Consider the following 16,151-nt stretch of genomic DNA (forward strand, 5'->3'; position numbering starts at 1 on the left):
TTTTGTACATAATTACCTGTAGCTCCGATTACATATACTAACTAGTTTCAAAAGCTATGTTGGGGGCACAACTCATTTAGTAAGGAAACTCATCCTCTAATACATCATAATCATCAATCTCATGGGCAAGCATAATCTGTGGCTATGCATTTTCATGAAATACATCATGAAAATAGTCATCTTCTAAAATGTTTAGCCACTGACAGGGAATTATATGAGAAACAGAGTAGCGATAGAAAACTCCATCCGAGACATCTTGAATCCCATTACATTGTTGAATATGAGATGAAAGTTTCCTTTGGCCTTAATACTGAAAAGGAAATCAAAGTACATTTATTGTGAGAGAATAATGACTGTTTGTTGTACTTTGTGTCTGTTGAAAGTATGTAATGATCTATGTAAGATAGATTTTCATTTTGCTTAATGTATCATTGCAGGTAGGAGAAAGTTAAACCACATTCCATGTTTTGTGGTGGAAAAATGGACAATAACTTTCTCTGTAGAATATATCATTAGTGTATTTGGAGTTTTTGAACTCACAAAGTCTGGACTATGTCGCATATCCCTAAAGTTTCTCTAGACTTTACCATAATGAGACTCCACAGTCAAAGGGGAGCTCTCCACATGGCAAAGAAAAGGGAAATATAGGAACGTTTATTTAACTCGTAAATAATATTAACAATATTTTTATGTTAAATATTCATGTACATACATATTATATATTTATCTATATATACCAAAATAGAAATTGATATAACACTATTAAATACATTTTGAATTAAAACCTATAATGATGGAAATATATTACATAAAACTATAATTATATTTTGAAGTTTAAATTTAAATTAAATAACCACCTAAACAATTTTTTTTTTTTTACCTGCATTATTATCAAAAGTGATATTTATCAAAAATAAATGTAATTATTTTCTATTAAATGTATTGGTACAATATTTGTTAAATTCAAAATAGGTTAGCAAAATATTTTAGAATTAAATAATAAATATGTGCCATTTTTATATATGTCTCTGACATTCATTCATACTTATTTACATACTAAATAATTTAATTTCACATTATTTGCAGTGGTGTTTGATTTCAAGTTCCTGCCTCCATTATTTCTATGGGAGGGTGTTGTAGTACCAGTGAATGGCAATGTCTAGTGCTTTACTTAATGCTATTTATTTAGTAACATCTCATACTCAGAGTTTGTGGATACCGAAAACTAGTAAATTTACTGGAAAGGATACACTTACTCACGAGTGTAAACTACCTTTGTGACTCATGCCCCATATCTTTGAACACATACAACCTAATGTACATATGTACACTTAATAAAATACGTCTCAGTCCCTATTGGTGACCGTTAAAGGTATGGATAACAGATTATGTATACAAATATATAACCTTTTTAGGTTTTATATAGACATTGTCAGACCAAACATTTAGAAAGAATATGCAACACACTAGTCAACTTGGGCTTGATACATTGTGGTCATTAAAGTCATTATTACTTAATAAAGAAGTCTATGGTTTTTGAGGAATGGAGAACAGACTAACGTGTTCCTTTGTCAGCATGCCATTTCAAAGTGGCACTGTTTATTATATAAGATATTTGTACTCTATAATTTGCCCTTCATGTCATGCATCTGTATTGTAAATATTGAAGACCAACAATAAATGTGATTTTAATAGACCATGTGCATGATACTGGATGTATAACTATTATTGTTATTTAAATCAAATATTGGCAAATTAAGATGTGGATGGCATGACAGGAATATTATAGTGTGGTGTCCTGTATGAATTGTATTTAATAACTTTCTTAGGGCCTGATTTAGATATGGTCCTGACTGAGAACATGGCAGAACATTTTTGAGATTTGTTTGTGATCATGGGCCAGTTGTTTAACTGGTTATGTGTATTGTATTTATATTGCACGTGACTCACTACATGACGTCCTTGAGTAGCGCTGCCTATCTATCTATATATAATGGAAAAGGAGAGAATTGAACCATCAGCTAGTAAGGTACCTAGTGAAAGTGAATTTAACTCTGACCCTGGATTTTCACAGGGAACTTCGCCTCCTACATATGAACAAGCGACAAGGTGAAAAGGGCAGAGCTCAATGGAATGTCAAAAAAGGAAATGCATGACTAGGAGGGGAAAAAGGAAGAGGGCAAAGAAAGAACAGGGGATGGAAGTATGGGTGTCCAATATGAGTGATGCTGCATATGCTAAACCTTTGGTTGTGAATATCTCATCCAGAAAACTAATGCCAAATACTTAACCTCAGTCTAACCTTCTATCTAACTGTGGGCCCTGACTTCACAGATGTGAAGATTGAATTATATAAATATATTAGAAAATTGAAGCTCTGTGAGTACCACCAGATGAAATCCAAGAAACAACTAATCAACAGTGACACTGCTACAGCACCTTTCATGTTTAAAATTGCAGACATACTTGCCATCCATGACCTATTGAATGAGAACTCTCAAAGTCCCCACGTAGTGCATGAGGCTATTCAAAATCTTAATGGAGAACTGGTAACACAGGCCGTGAGTGACGAGGGGACTGGAGTTGATATGTCAACTGAGTTGAGATCATACGTCACAAACCCGCAGAGGGACATTTTGATTGATATAGTATTCACAACTGATGATCTGGTAGGGAGTGGTTTCAAACCTGAAACTACATTTCGTCCACAGTTGCCCCCGGTAATAGAATTGATTTATTTCAGGAGTTGGTAATAAAAGATCAGAATGATTTATGAAAGAAATCGCATAACAACAAGAAGAAAAGTATCTTCTCACCAAAGGATTGGAAGGACATTTCTGACCTCTCACTAATTATCAAACCATCGGACAAGTGGGGTAATACCGTCCTAATGGGATGGGACATGTCCCTCATGGAGGCTAGGAGACAGTTCAATAATGTGGTCCACTAAAAGTGCCTCCCACAGAACCATATGAAGCAAATTTAGGAGGAACACAACTCTAACTTGAAAGTATGGTATGACCGCAATCTTTTGGAGTTCAGTGAATATACTATGGGTGGAGCACGTAAGGATTGCAACAATATATTTCCTCCCAAAGATTCACAAGAATGAAAAAGTGACACCTGGAAGACCAAAAGTGAGCTCTAGTGGGTCTCTATTAGAGAATAGCTCATGATATTTGGATTTGTTTCTCCAACACTACATCACCAGTTTGACATCTTATTTGAAGGCCTCAAACTACTTTTTAAAGAAACTGGAAAGATGATTATATACTGGTGACATTGGATTTGTTATCTTTGTAAACTTCCATCAACCATGAAGATGGGATCCGAGCATGTGAATATTTTCTTAGCGACAGGTCCATAGAACACCTTGAGCATACACAAATGATGATCAACATGTTGAGATTTTGCCTTACCAATAATATTTTTATTTTTAAAAACAAGTATTTCTTGCAACAGCAGGGTACTGCGATGGGCACCTCCTTTACCCTCACCTACACAAACTTGTTTATGAGGTGGTGGGAGAAGGAGGTGGCCTGGGCTGAAGAAAATTAGCTGTATATCGGAAAGGTGGCTTTAAGGGCACGCTTCATAGATGATTTATTTTTTCTGTGGGAAAGAAGTGAAATTGAGCTATCTAACTTTACTCACAAACTGAACTGCAATGATCCTAACATCCAATTCACCAGTGCACTCAGCAGGTCCCATTACAACTTCCCAGATGTGGAATTGAAAATATTAGATGGCAAATTGACAACAAAAATACAAAGAAACTGACTGCCATTAATTCTGTTTTGCATGCAAATAGTGCACACCCACAAGTATTAAAATGGAGCATTCCTGTAGCTAAATGTTGAGGGCGAGATGGATACATTCAACTGATGAGGAATTTGATAATTAGATCCATGGAATGGTGAGAAGATTTGTGGGAGGAGGTTATCCGTTATTTGTTCTAGAAAATTCCAGAGAAAGAGTTGTTGGGTAACGAAGAAATCAGCTACTGTACCAACAGGATAAGAAATTGAACAAAAAAGATGAGAATGTGAAAAGGCTGTTTGTACAATATAGTGAGGCCCAACCCAAAATTTAGAGAATGTTACAGAAAAATTGGCATGTGTTGAGTAAGGATGAACATTTGAGGGCTATAACACATGTAGGCCCACGAATAACCTTCAAAAAGACCAAATCATTAAGTAAGTTATTTTGACCCTGGTGGAAACAACTGATTACTACAAAACACTAAGAGGCATATTTACAAGCTCCTAGTGCCACTTTGCGCTGCCATACCTTACTTTTTTTTAACACTAAGGTGGCTTTTTCCCTGAGCCGTATTTACAAAGTGGATTTTGCAATGCCTTGTCCCACATTATGCCTGAGCCAGGCATAATGTATGCAAGGGGGGGCGTTCCAATACAGGGAGGCCCAAAAAAAAGTCACAGTGAAATTTACCAAGTTTTTGGGTTTCGTAGTGTAGGAAATACCGGCACCCAATCACCCATAAACAAACACTAACAGTTTAGGTGTTACAATCATATTGGACACATATTTGAAGGAACTAGATCATAATACCCTGCTTCCCCTCCCTTTGTTTTTAACTTTGACAGGGATGTTGGGTTAGAATAAAGATTGACTTTTTGGCACCCTTAGTCAATTTTAATGCACTTTTTTGTTCCATCCCTCACACTTGCACTCATTTCCAGTAAACTTATCAAAAATATCTCCGGCAAGGAGTCCACAAGCGGGGCCCATCAGGCATTGCAATGCGGGCCTGACGAGGAGCAAAGCCCAATGATGAAGCATGTCACTCAATGGTGAGTGAGGGCTATTGTTCCTAGTTTATGAATGCTTGCAGGTACCATAGGACCCCTGCCCTATTGGAGAGTGTGAAGCCACTTGTTTTTGAACAGTGGGTCTCGTTTTTAGATATGCAGTAAAATTTACAACATTTCACTGCACCATTTTTTCCGTCATTTTTAATGCCTTCTCAGAGCAGGCATTAATATGATGTACCCATTTTAATCCTTAGGCCTCTCTGTGCTTTGCTGCACTAGTATCAAAATGTTTGACGCTAGCCCAGTAAAGCGACACAGTATCGTCAAAAATGTTGTTCCTATTGTCCTAACGACTGCCATGGTGCGTCGTATTTACAATACGGCGCAACCATAGTGTCGTTAGGTGGGGCAGGGACGACGCAAGGAAAGTGGCGCATCAGGACTGATGGCCCACTTTTTTGGGAAATATGCCCCTTAAGGTTTCAAAAAATGAAATTTTTGTAAAGTTTGCAGATACGGATTGAATCAGAAGACATAACATACATATGAGGACACATGGTTACAATCAACAGCAAAATTACATGCAATACACACTATGTAGTATATGTTTTGCTGATGTTAGTTTTTGGACCTCTTTTTGCTTTGGGTCCATAATCACTGTTTGGTTTGATATCCTTAAGTTAACCAATGAGCTGTGTTGAATGGTTCTTATAGAATTATCCACGTGGGATGGATTCTGTGATGTTGTGGCTTTAAATCCTTGGCATCATGTGAATGTGTTTATTTGTGGATTATTCAAAGATGCATTGTACTGGGATGTGATACTCACTGTGGTGTTGCACTGAAGAAATAAAAGAATGGCAAAAATAACAAAATGTAAAAAGAAGAATATACATAGCTTGGGTTTGTGAAGAGATGAATAAACAAAATAGCGTTGATTATGCTCGATTTGATAAGCTGCTTCCACAGAGAATTTCTTTTTTTTTTACTTGATGAATCCTTGAGTAAAGGTATACATGAATTGAACTATGATTGATGTAATAGCACATGCCACTTTATGATATTGCATAGAGGCATACCACTTCAGTTAGGGATATTTAAAGTTCCAGTATGGTATTTTTTTATTTAGTACCTGTCACAAATAACCTATATGTAACAGAATTTTAGGATATATGGCTGGCTGAAATCTTAATTGCATAGGCCATCTTTTGATCAAATTATGTTGCACATTAGTACCGGTATCTTTTAGAATATTGATATATGCTAATGTTGTATGTGAAAATCAATTTTTAGGAATTTTATGGACAGTGATGGTTTATTATGTATTTATTATTTATTTAGGACTCGCAATCATCTGAGCATATCTGGGCTATTGAAAAATCGCTGAATATTGATCTTGGGCTATGTACAAAGATGGGTAACATCATGTCTATAATATTTTTTTACGAACAGCACGTCTCTTTAAAAATATTTTAGAAGAAGTAATTTTTTTTTTAATATGGATTGTGACGGCATTGTTAGCTAATCTCTTCTATAGACATATCTGTATATATAAACATTAATATCTTGTTAAAAAAAAAATGTGAAATTGACACCTGTTTATGGTCTGCTGTTCCCACAAAATGTTTACAGCGTCAATATCTTAAATATTTGGTGACACTAATTTTTATAAATATTGTGCCATCCAGGTGTGTTTAAAATGCCTATGGTGTAAGATGCTTTAATGTCAAAATTATGTGGCAATCGTTTGGGAAATGGATGGCTCTCATCCCGTTCGTCCGTAAAGAAAATATTTGCTGCACTAGCAATGGAGAGATGAACGAAGAAAGGGATCAAAATGAGATTACATGTATTTTTTGAAAATGAGATTTTAAAATGTAATACTCTGTGCAATCATGGTATAAGTGTTATTGAAAGGAGAAATGGAGGATGAAATGGGTCAATTAAATGTTAGAAACATGTAATTTGGAGGGCTCTAGTTATTGGGCCATTGAGAGCAATAAAGGATTTTGAAATGTAAGGTTTACCATCAAGAGTCACTGTGAGGCCCAGTTGGAGGCATGATGCCGGAACACGTCGCTGTTACTTTTATCTTGTTCGCACCTTTAAATAAATATATGCTATTATTCACGCGCATATTGCTTTAAAATACTAATTTTTGGCGTTTTGAGCATGCCATGGATTGATCCCTATTTGTGGCACCATATCACAAGTTGGGAAAAAGACTGCATGAGGATATATATGTTTATATATAAAACCTACCGGCGATTGCCAGTAAGTAGTTATAGTTAGTTCCTAGTTTCCATAGGAAAAGCATTTTTTGACTTGGAAAGTTTCCCATTTTACTCCCTTTAGACATTTTAGACAAGACTACAGCCCGAACCGCTGGATGGAATTACACCAAATTTGGCAGAAAGGTAGCTATTGGTCCAGTAAGCCTGCTTCTTGTTATTTGGTATAAATCCATTCAGTAGTTTTTGAGATAATAAAGGAAATTGTATGTCTAGAAGCTTGAATACTTATTGAATAGTCCTGAGCTCGTACAGTATTGGCTGACAATACTTCAACCAGGAAGTGTTGGCAGCCATTTTGGGACTCGGCTGAAGCGGAGTCCCCTGAAAAAATGCAAAAAAAAGAAAAAGGGGCAGGATAGGAATACCCTAGTCCCTAGCTTTGGCCCTGAGTCCCCCTGGGGCCCCGCCTGGGCAAAAAAGCATTTGTTTTTTTCGATTTACAGTGGAATTTGTGAATATTCATAAATTTCCCCATTAATGTTTTTAAAAAAACAAGTGCAGTCTCCCATGCTTGCTTTTCATTTTGCCCTGGTGGGCTAGGTCTTGGGGGCATGCTGAGTTTAATTATTAAGGAGGGGGTTCACTGGCACCCCCTCTTAGGGCTCTTAAAAGTCCCAGGTACTACCACCTACCCGTGGCTACATTTTGCAAATATGAGGGGGGAGGCACACGCACCTTCTTGGGCCCCAGGGACCACCACTTCCCCGGGGCTACATAATACAAATAAATAGGGGGGGCTGCGCAGACCCCCGAGGCCCAAAGGACCTTCACCCCCGGGGCCACAGAACAAAAATGAATAAGGGTCTGGGCAGCCCCCCCCCCCCGGCTCAGAGGAGGTGGTCTTATTTGAGAGGGGGTCCACGTGGCCTCCCTCCTGGACCCATTTATGGGCCTTGGACCGCCACCCTCCAGGGCCGGTTCCTGCTTCCTCAGGAGACCACTGTTTGCTTTTGCTTGGCAGGAGCTGTGACAGCTTCCGCCAGGCAAAACCAATCACTCCGCTTCCAGCAACAGGGAGCTGTCAAATTGCTCCCATTTGATGGAAGCAGAGTTTTCATCTCTTTCTCTGTCCACAGACATCAGGCAAGGAAATAGATGTTCCCGCATGCAGAGAGCTGCATTTTCAGCAGCTCCCTGCAGGCAGGAGCTATGCTGGCTCCCCTAGGAGGCAGGAAGCCAGCTGGGACAGTGGGGGCCTTGAGGCTCCCTCCACAGTCCCCAACTTTTAAAACAAATTAATGAATGCTGCCCTGCGTATTTATTTTATAAATACAGAGAGTAGAATTCATTCTGGCACGATGCTCATTTAATAGAAATGAAACCTCAACAAAAAGCACACATCAACTTAAACAAAGCAGGTGCCCAAGTTGAAGCTTCACTTCTGTAAAGTACTAAACATTCTAATTTTATGGGCATTGTCAAGACAAGCAAGTGTGTCTTCCCTCCATTGCCACTGTGAAAAGTCATATGTAATCCTTGATGGAGGTGATTGCGAACTTTGTTTTTTTAGCTCAATATCTGTTGTAGTGACTGTGACGAGTGGGTTCATTCTTGTAGTCTGCTGCTGAGACCAGAAATCAGGTTATCCCATTTAAAAACTATAAGTATGTAAGATGGCTTAAGAGCCCCGCCCTTATGACCCCACCCCAAATACATTAGACACATGCAATGTCTTCCCCCGATTTTCCAGGAAGATTGACTGCTTACTAAAAGGACCCCTCAAGCATGTTTCCTGCAGATTTTAGAGACACATTCATGATGCACAGGAAAATATCACATCTCCACCAAACAAAGAAGCTCTTCATGAGTGCCGTGGGGCAGGCTACAGAACATGGCCTCAGGCCAGGCCTTGTGGTCAATCCCTGTAGCGCACAGCTGAAGGCCATATGTGGTGTGGGAGCCGTGCATGGTTGGGTGGGGGTTGGCCCTGTGGCCAATCCCCACCGTACACAGCCAAAGGAATTGCATGGTGTAGGGTTGAATGGTTATATCATGAGTTGGCCACAGGGCCTGGGTGCAGCACGAAGGCCGTGCACAGCAGTAGTTGTATTAACCTAAAGTAACAAAAATTACTTTACGTTAAAAAAATACAGAAATTCACTGAAAAAAACAAAGGTTACAAGGACGTTATAGTTAGGAAAGAGACTTAAAAAAAACATTAGAAATTTCTTTAAAAAAGAAACAAGGTTACAAGGATGTTATAGAAATTCAGCTGTAAGAGTTATTTCAAGTAACAAAAACTCGCGCCCTAAGGTAACTATAACTCACACCCTCCAAAGCACTGCTAATTACAACACTCATGACCTCTTTGATAACATAATTGATAACATCACTGTAACATTTGCAGTAACATTATTGATGAGAAAGCTGTGCATGGTGAGGGCAAAATGTCATAGTTACTTGAAATAACTCTAACTAAAACAGCTGAATTTCTATGGTTTACTGCTTTTAAAATGTTAGCCTAATTATAACATCCCTCTAACCTTTGTTTTTTTAACTGATATACATACCTACTGGTGATAGCCAGTAGGTATAGTTAGAATCAACTATTCCCATAGATAAAGTGTTTTTTGTTTTACTAATAACTTTGGCACCCTTTGACCAATCTTCACAAACTTTTCAAAACTAGCTTTTGCCACTCACTTTAGCTGCTGTGTGGAATGTTTTGGGGTGATTTATCAAGCGGGCCCGAGAAAAAGGGGTGTCCCAAAATGCTTTTCCCCCATTCAATGTCTATGGGTATTTCGCATTTTTTTAACTTGACTACAGCCTGAACCGCTGAACAGATTTGCACCAAATTTGGCAGACAGCTAGATCGCGGTCCAGTCAGAACTGTGTATATCTAGTGACATGGATCCTTCTCAGTAAATCTTAAATATTTTAACATATAACGTCAATATAAAACATATTAAATATGTTTAAATAATATTAAAAAAATATATAGTTACTTAAACAAACACACATGCATAGATATATGTGTGTGTATATTTATACACATATATAATGTAAAACTATTATAAAACCTCATTGTAATATTTCAAATATAAATACATACATAAATTGACATAAAAAATTAAAAATGTAACAAACTGCAAAAAACTTAATTTATATTTCCAATTTAATTGTACCTAAAAAGTTAACAGCGGATAAAAATACGTTTTACTAAAACTATATTAAAAATTATATAAATGTATATATATTGAAAATATAACATTACATACACAAACACATAATAATCAACATTTAAACAATACTAATAAAGCTATTAAACTGTAGCGTTAGTAAAGATACTATTCCTACTCCTGTATCTGCAACAGGTGGGAAAGCTTGGACGCAGAAGGCGTTAAATATACTATTCCCACTTCAGTCAGAGCAACAGTAGGGAAACTGTTGGACTCAGGAGCGGTAACATTTACTTTTCCCACTCAACTGTGTGCAACAATAGAGAAAGTGTTAGACTCAGGAGGGATAATATTTGCTATTCCCACTCCAGTCAGTGCAACAGTAGGGAAAGTGTTTGATACCAGAGGGGCAAAATTTACTATTCTCACTCCAGTCTGTGCAACAGTAGGGAAAGTGTTGGACTCAGGAGAGGTGAAAATTACTATTCCCACTCCAGCCAGTGGAACAGTAGCGAAAGTGTTGGACTCAAAAGGGGCACAAATTACTACTCCCACTTCAATGTGTGTAACAGTTGGGAAAGTGTTGGGCTCAGGAGTGTTAGAATGTACTATTCCCTCTACAGTCTGTGCAACAGTAGGGAAGGTGTTGATCACCGGAGGGGTGAAATTTACTATTCCAACACCAGTCAGTGTAACAGTAGGGAAAGCATTTGACTCAGGAGGGGTAATATGTACTATTCCCTCTCCAGTGGGTGCAACAGTAGGGAAAGCGTTGGATTCAGGAGGGGTAAAATTTACTATTACCACTCCATTCAGTGCAACAGTGGAGAGAGAGTAATTCACTTCAAACAAATAACAGATTTTACCAATCCTCTTAAGTACCCAAAAATCTAAAATTCTAACTATAGAGATATATCTGAATTTTAACAAAATTGAAGCAATGTACATAATTATTACAATTTTAAATAATTATCAATTAAAACAAACATTATTAATATAATGTGATGAAAATAAAAACGTATAATACAATTAACATATTAATAAAAAACTATTTTTTATGAATGAATGAATATCTTTTCATTCATGATTACTGAATACTTCCCACCCTATTCATCTACAAACTAAACAACACACACCTAAAATATTACTCAACTCAACAAATATGCTAAATACATTATTAACAACCCATACCTGAAATATAACTTAAAAATATGTTAATTAAACTATTTACATAACTAATAAAATACATTATTAATATTAATTAATACATATTTAATCATTTATTATAATTAACTCCTCACCCTTTATCCTTACAAACCTCAAAACCTGCACCTAAAACATAACTCAAAAAAATAAATTAATTGCACAAAGTACATAATTATTTATCCATTAAATAATTAATAATAAGCCCAATTAATTCTTAATTAATTTTAATTAATTTACTTCTCACCCTGTGCCCCCACAAACCCCTCAATCCGGTACAACACTAAAAATTACAATTAATAATTAAAGTAAATCATAAAACAACTGCAAATTTACAAACTATATAAAAACCTTAACAATAATGATACTAACAATTTATAACATATACAATTTAAATGTATACAAAAATACATCAAGATAATTAAAGAACAATATTCTTTACAACAATATTTTTGTGAACGATATTAACAACATAGGGCCTGATTACGAGTATGACGGTCCAAAGAACTGCCATATCTGCTGTGGCGGTCTGACCGCCGCATCCCTAGTCGTCTGCCTGCCAGATTACTATGCTGGCAATCTGACTGCCACAACACCACCGCCACCACCCGGAACCGAGATCCCGACGGGTTGGCGGTGGTGAAAGTCATGATCAGTCGTGCTGATCACAACTTTCCTTTCTGCCAGCCTTTTCATAAAGGGGTCCCTGCGATGAAAAGGCTGGCAGAAAGGCAGAGTTGGGGCCACAGGGGGGCCCTGCACTGTCCAAAAACATGCTGTGGACAGTGTAGGGCCCCCCCATCAGCACACTCAGAATGCACATGGCAGCCAGTATGCATTCCGATTGTGCTATCTGCGGCGGCATTGGCCTTGGCTGTCTCTGAGAGCTGAGGCCAACGCCATTGCACTGTTTTTGCTGATCAGTCCAGCAGAAACATCATAATACGGTGGTGGGGTGGCCGCAAGCTTGGCAGCTGCTTTCCCACCGCCGTAGTGGAGCTCTGGCGGTCTGACCACCAAACTCATAATTAGGCCCATGGATATTTTTTACATCTAAATTACTTACCTTTGAAAATCATTATTTTTGTCAACAATATTCCTGCATCACAATATTTAGTATCACAATATTAAAGGAAAAAGAAATTTGTATATCGGGGCAGAGCCTACGCACAGATCTCATGGCAAGATCTGATTGGCTGTCAGCACTTCAACCAGAAAGTGATGGCAGCCATCTAGGGACCAATATACAAGATAGCACCCCAGTGAAATGCATTGTAGCAAATGGCAGGCTTTGAGGGTCACAAAAATGGGAATGTGTAATGGGAATGTGTAAAGCGGTATAACAGATTTTAGTTATAATATAAATAATAACTGGCTTAACCCCTCCTTGTAAATATGGTGCAGTAAAAAACACCACCTACTAAAAGTGGCACTCTGGTGGTGCTAGGGCCTTGTAAATCTAACCCTTAATTTGTTTTTGTATTTGTGCAGTTTTATAAAGTACAGACTTGATGCAAAGACATTGGAGTGTTTTTCATGAGCATCAGTTACATTATACAAGGATGCTTTCCTTTTTGGCTTTAGGTATGGGGAGATTAACTGATATGCCCAGAATCACAGGCTGTCAAGCTGATGCCAAAACTTGAACCTGGTCCCCCAGTTTCAGTGTCTGCAGCTCTAGCCGTAATGCCACATTCTCTCCCCTAAGTGTAACATATAATCAAGTGATCAACCAGATTAAAAAAACATCAAGATAGCAAATAATTTAAAATTTAAAAGTGCTGTGTCGCTATTTGAAAACTCAGAAAATGTGTCCTCACTTTAGTTTTTTAGAGCACTAGGAGGCATAATTATACTCCGTTTGCGCCGGAATTGCGTCGTTTTTTTTTGACGCAATTTCGACGCAAAACTAACTCCATATTTATACTTTGGCGTTAGACGCGTCTAGCGACAAAGTCCATGGAGTTTGCGTCATTTTTTAGCGTGGACACCTACTTTGCGTTAATGAGATGCAAGGTAGGCGTTCACGTCTAAAAAATCGACTCCGAGGCATGTGCGTCGGATTTATACTCCCGGGCAAAATTCACGCCCGGGAGTGGGCGGGTCAAAAAAAATGCCGTTTTTTTGTGCCTGCAAAAGGCAGGCGTTAAGGGACCTGTGGGCTCTGAAGGAGCCCAGAGGTGCCCTCCCATGCCCCCAGGGACACCCCCTGTCACCCTTGCCCACCCCAGGAGGACACCCAAGGCTGGAGGGACCCATCCCAGGGACATTAAGGTAAGTTCAGGTAAGTGTTTTTTTTTTTTTTTTTTTGTGGCATAGGGGGGCCTGATTTGTGCCCCCTACATGCCACTATGCCCAATGACCATGCCCAGGGGACAGGAGTCCCCTGGGCATGGCCATTGGGCAAGGGGGCATGACTCCTGTCTTTGCTAAGACAGGAGTCATTTCAATGGGGGTTGGGAGTGAAAAAAAATGGCGCAAATCGGGTTGAGGCGAAAAAATTGCCTCAACCTGACTTGCCCCATTTCTTGACGCCCAAGCTCCATTTTCCCCTACGCCGGCGCTGCCTGGTGTACATCGTTTTTTTTAACGCACACCAGACGGCACCGGCGGCTAACGTCATTCAATAAATACGGCGCCCGCATGGTGCTTCAGAATGGCGTTAGCCGGCGCTAATTTTTTTGACGCAAAACTGCGTTAGCGCAGTTTTGCGTCAAAAAGTATAAATATGGGCCTAAGCATAATGTCTATTGGAGTAAAACACTAATTTAAAAAATTTCTAAAGGAAATGATTTAGGTACTACAGTTTTGATTGCATGAAGACAACATCAGGTGTGCCACACTTTTGTAATAAATATAGAATGTTAGCAATGTAGCTGTTCATTAGAAAACTGTGGGGATGCAGCTGTCAGGGGCACAGACTTGGATAATTGAGGGACGGGAATAGGGTGTAGAGACCACACTGAGCAGGCGGGAGGGGCAGTGGTAACACAACAGAACATGGAGGGCATGAGAAAGGTGGGTCAGGGGCAACAAACCAACCATGGAGGACAGGCACTAGAGGCTGTGGCAGTATAACAGACCATTGAGGACAAAAGGAGGAGGCAGTGGCAATACAACCTTATATGCCAAAAGATCCAATCAAGGCAGGAGAGTCCCAATGTTTTTAAGCCCAACAGGGCTTTATTTTTTTCTGTCTCTTGACTAAATCTCCCTCTTATCAAGTTCAAAATGTTGGCAAGTATGGTACATTGGATCACTGAGGGCAGGAGGAATGGGGTAAGGAAATGGACTCAGATAACAAAGGGCACGATGGAAATGGGCAGGGGCACCAAACTGACCTTACAGGGCAGGTGTCAGGGGTCGCAGCAGTACAATACACCACACAGGGCAAGCAGGACAGCAATGCAGCACAATGGACCATTGAAAGCAATAGGGAGGGGACAGGGCCATGCACATGGACAACAGAGAGCAGAGGGGAAATAGGCAAGGGCAGCAGACAGGAGGGACGGGACATTTGCATCATAACGGAACATGACGGGCAGGAAGGAGGGGGCAGGGGCATTACAATGGACCAGACAAGGGAGGAGGGAGGTGATAGGGGCCTGCACATGGAACACAGAGTGCATGGGCAAGGGGGCATGACTGGAGCAACAAGCTGACAATGGAAGGTAGGCGGAATGTGCACTGGAAGCACAACACACCATGGAGGGCAACAGTGAGACTATAATGGCATACACACAGCTATCTGAAGGAAGGTGAGAGGGGGTCGGGGCAGCAAGCTCACTAGACAGGGCAGGTGGGAGATGCTTTGGCAGCACGAAGACCATGCATTGCAAGCAGGACGGTTAGTTGCAGCACAACAGACATGGTGGGCAAGAGGGAGGGGGCAGGGGAATGCACAAAGGGCTATGAGGTCAGAGAAGATGGGTAGTGGCTGGACACAGGTAAGAGAGGGCAGGGGAAGGGCTTTCACAACCAATCACTTGGGGTAGGCAGGAGGAGCAGTGTCAGAGCATGGAGGGCAAAAGGGAGTGGCAGCAAAATGGACCATGGAGGGCAGTAGAGATGGAATAGGGGCGTGGAACTCGGACAGGGAGGGTGAAGGTGGTAGGGACAGGTGTCAGTCACCTGACCATGCTAGGCAGGTGGGAGGGGAAGTGGCAGCTCAACAGAACACTCAGAGTAGATAGAAGGGACAGTGGCAGGTACAGGAAACATTGTGGCCAAAAAGGAGGGAGCAAGGTCAAGCATACAGACATCAGAAGGCAAGGGGAAGGAGGGTAGGGGCACAAGGTAAGCACAGAGTCTAAGCAGGAGGGGAATGATGGGGCATATAATTGGATAACAGAGGGCAGTAGAAGTGGGCAGGGACATCAAGTTCATAGTGACAGCACATTAGACCATGCAGGACAGGAGGGAGGGGGCTGGTGCATGGACTCAGACAACAGAAGGTAGGGAGGGGGTGGATGGGGAAGCAAGCTAACTGTTAAGGGCAGGCTGGAAGGGCAGCGGCAGAACAAGGGCCACACAGGACATTAATAAGAGAGCACAGACTTGGACAATGGATGGTATAGAGAAGGGGGGCCAGGAGCAGCAAGCTTGGGTGAGGGAAGCACAATGCCATGCCAGGCCAGGCCAGGCCAGGCCATTCATCCAACCCCCCCACCAGGCATTGTGATGGACATTTTATTGAAAGTTAAAAACACTGTAGAAATTCACAAAAAAACAGACGTTCCAAGGACATTATAGCAGAT

Source organism: Pleurodeles waltl, chromosome 5 (genome assembly GCF_031143425.1).
Source record: "Pleurodeles waltl isolate 20211129_DDA chromosome 5, aPleWal1.hap1.20221129, whole genome shotgun sequence".
Classification (NCBI taxonomy): Eukaryota; Metazoa; Chordata; class Amphibia; order Caudata; family Salamandridae; genus Pleurodeles; species Pleurodeles waltl.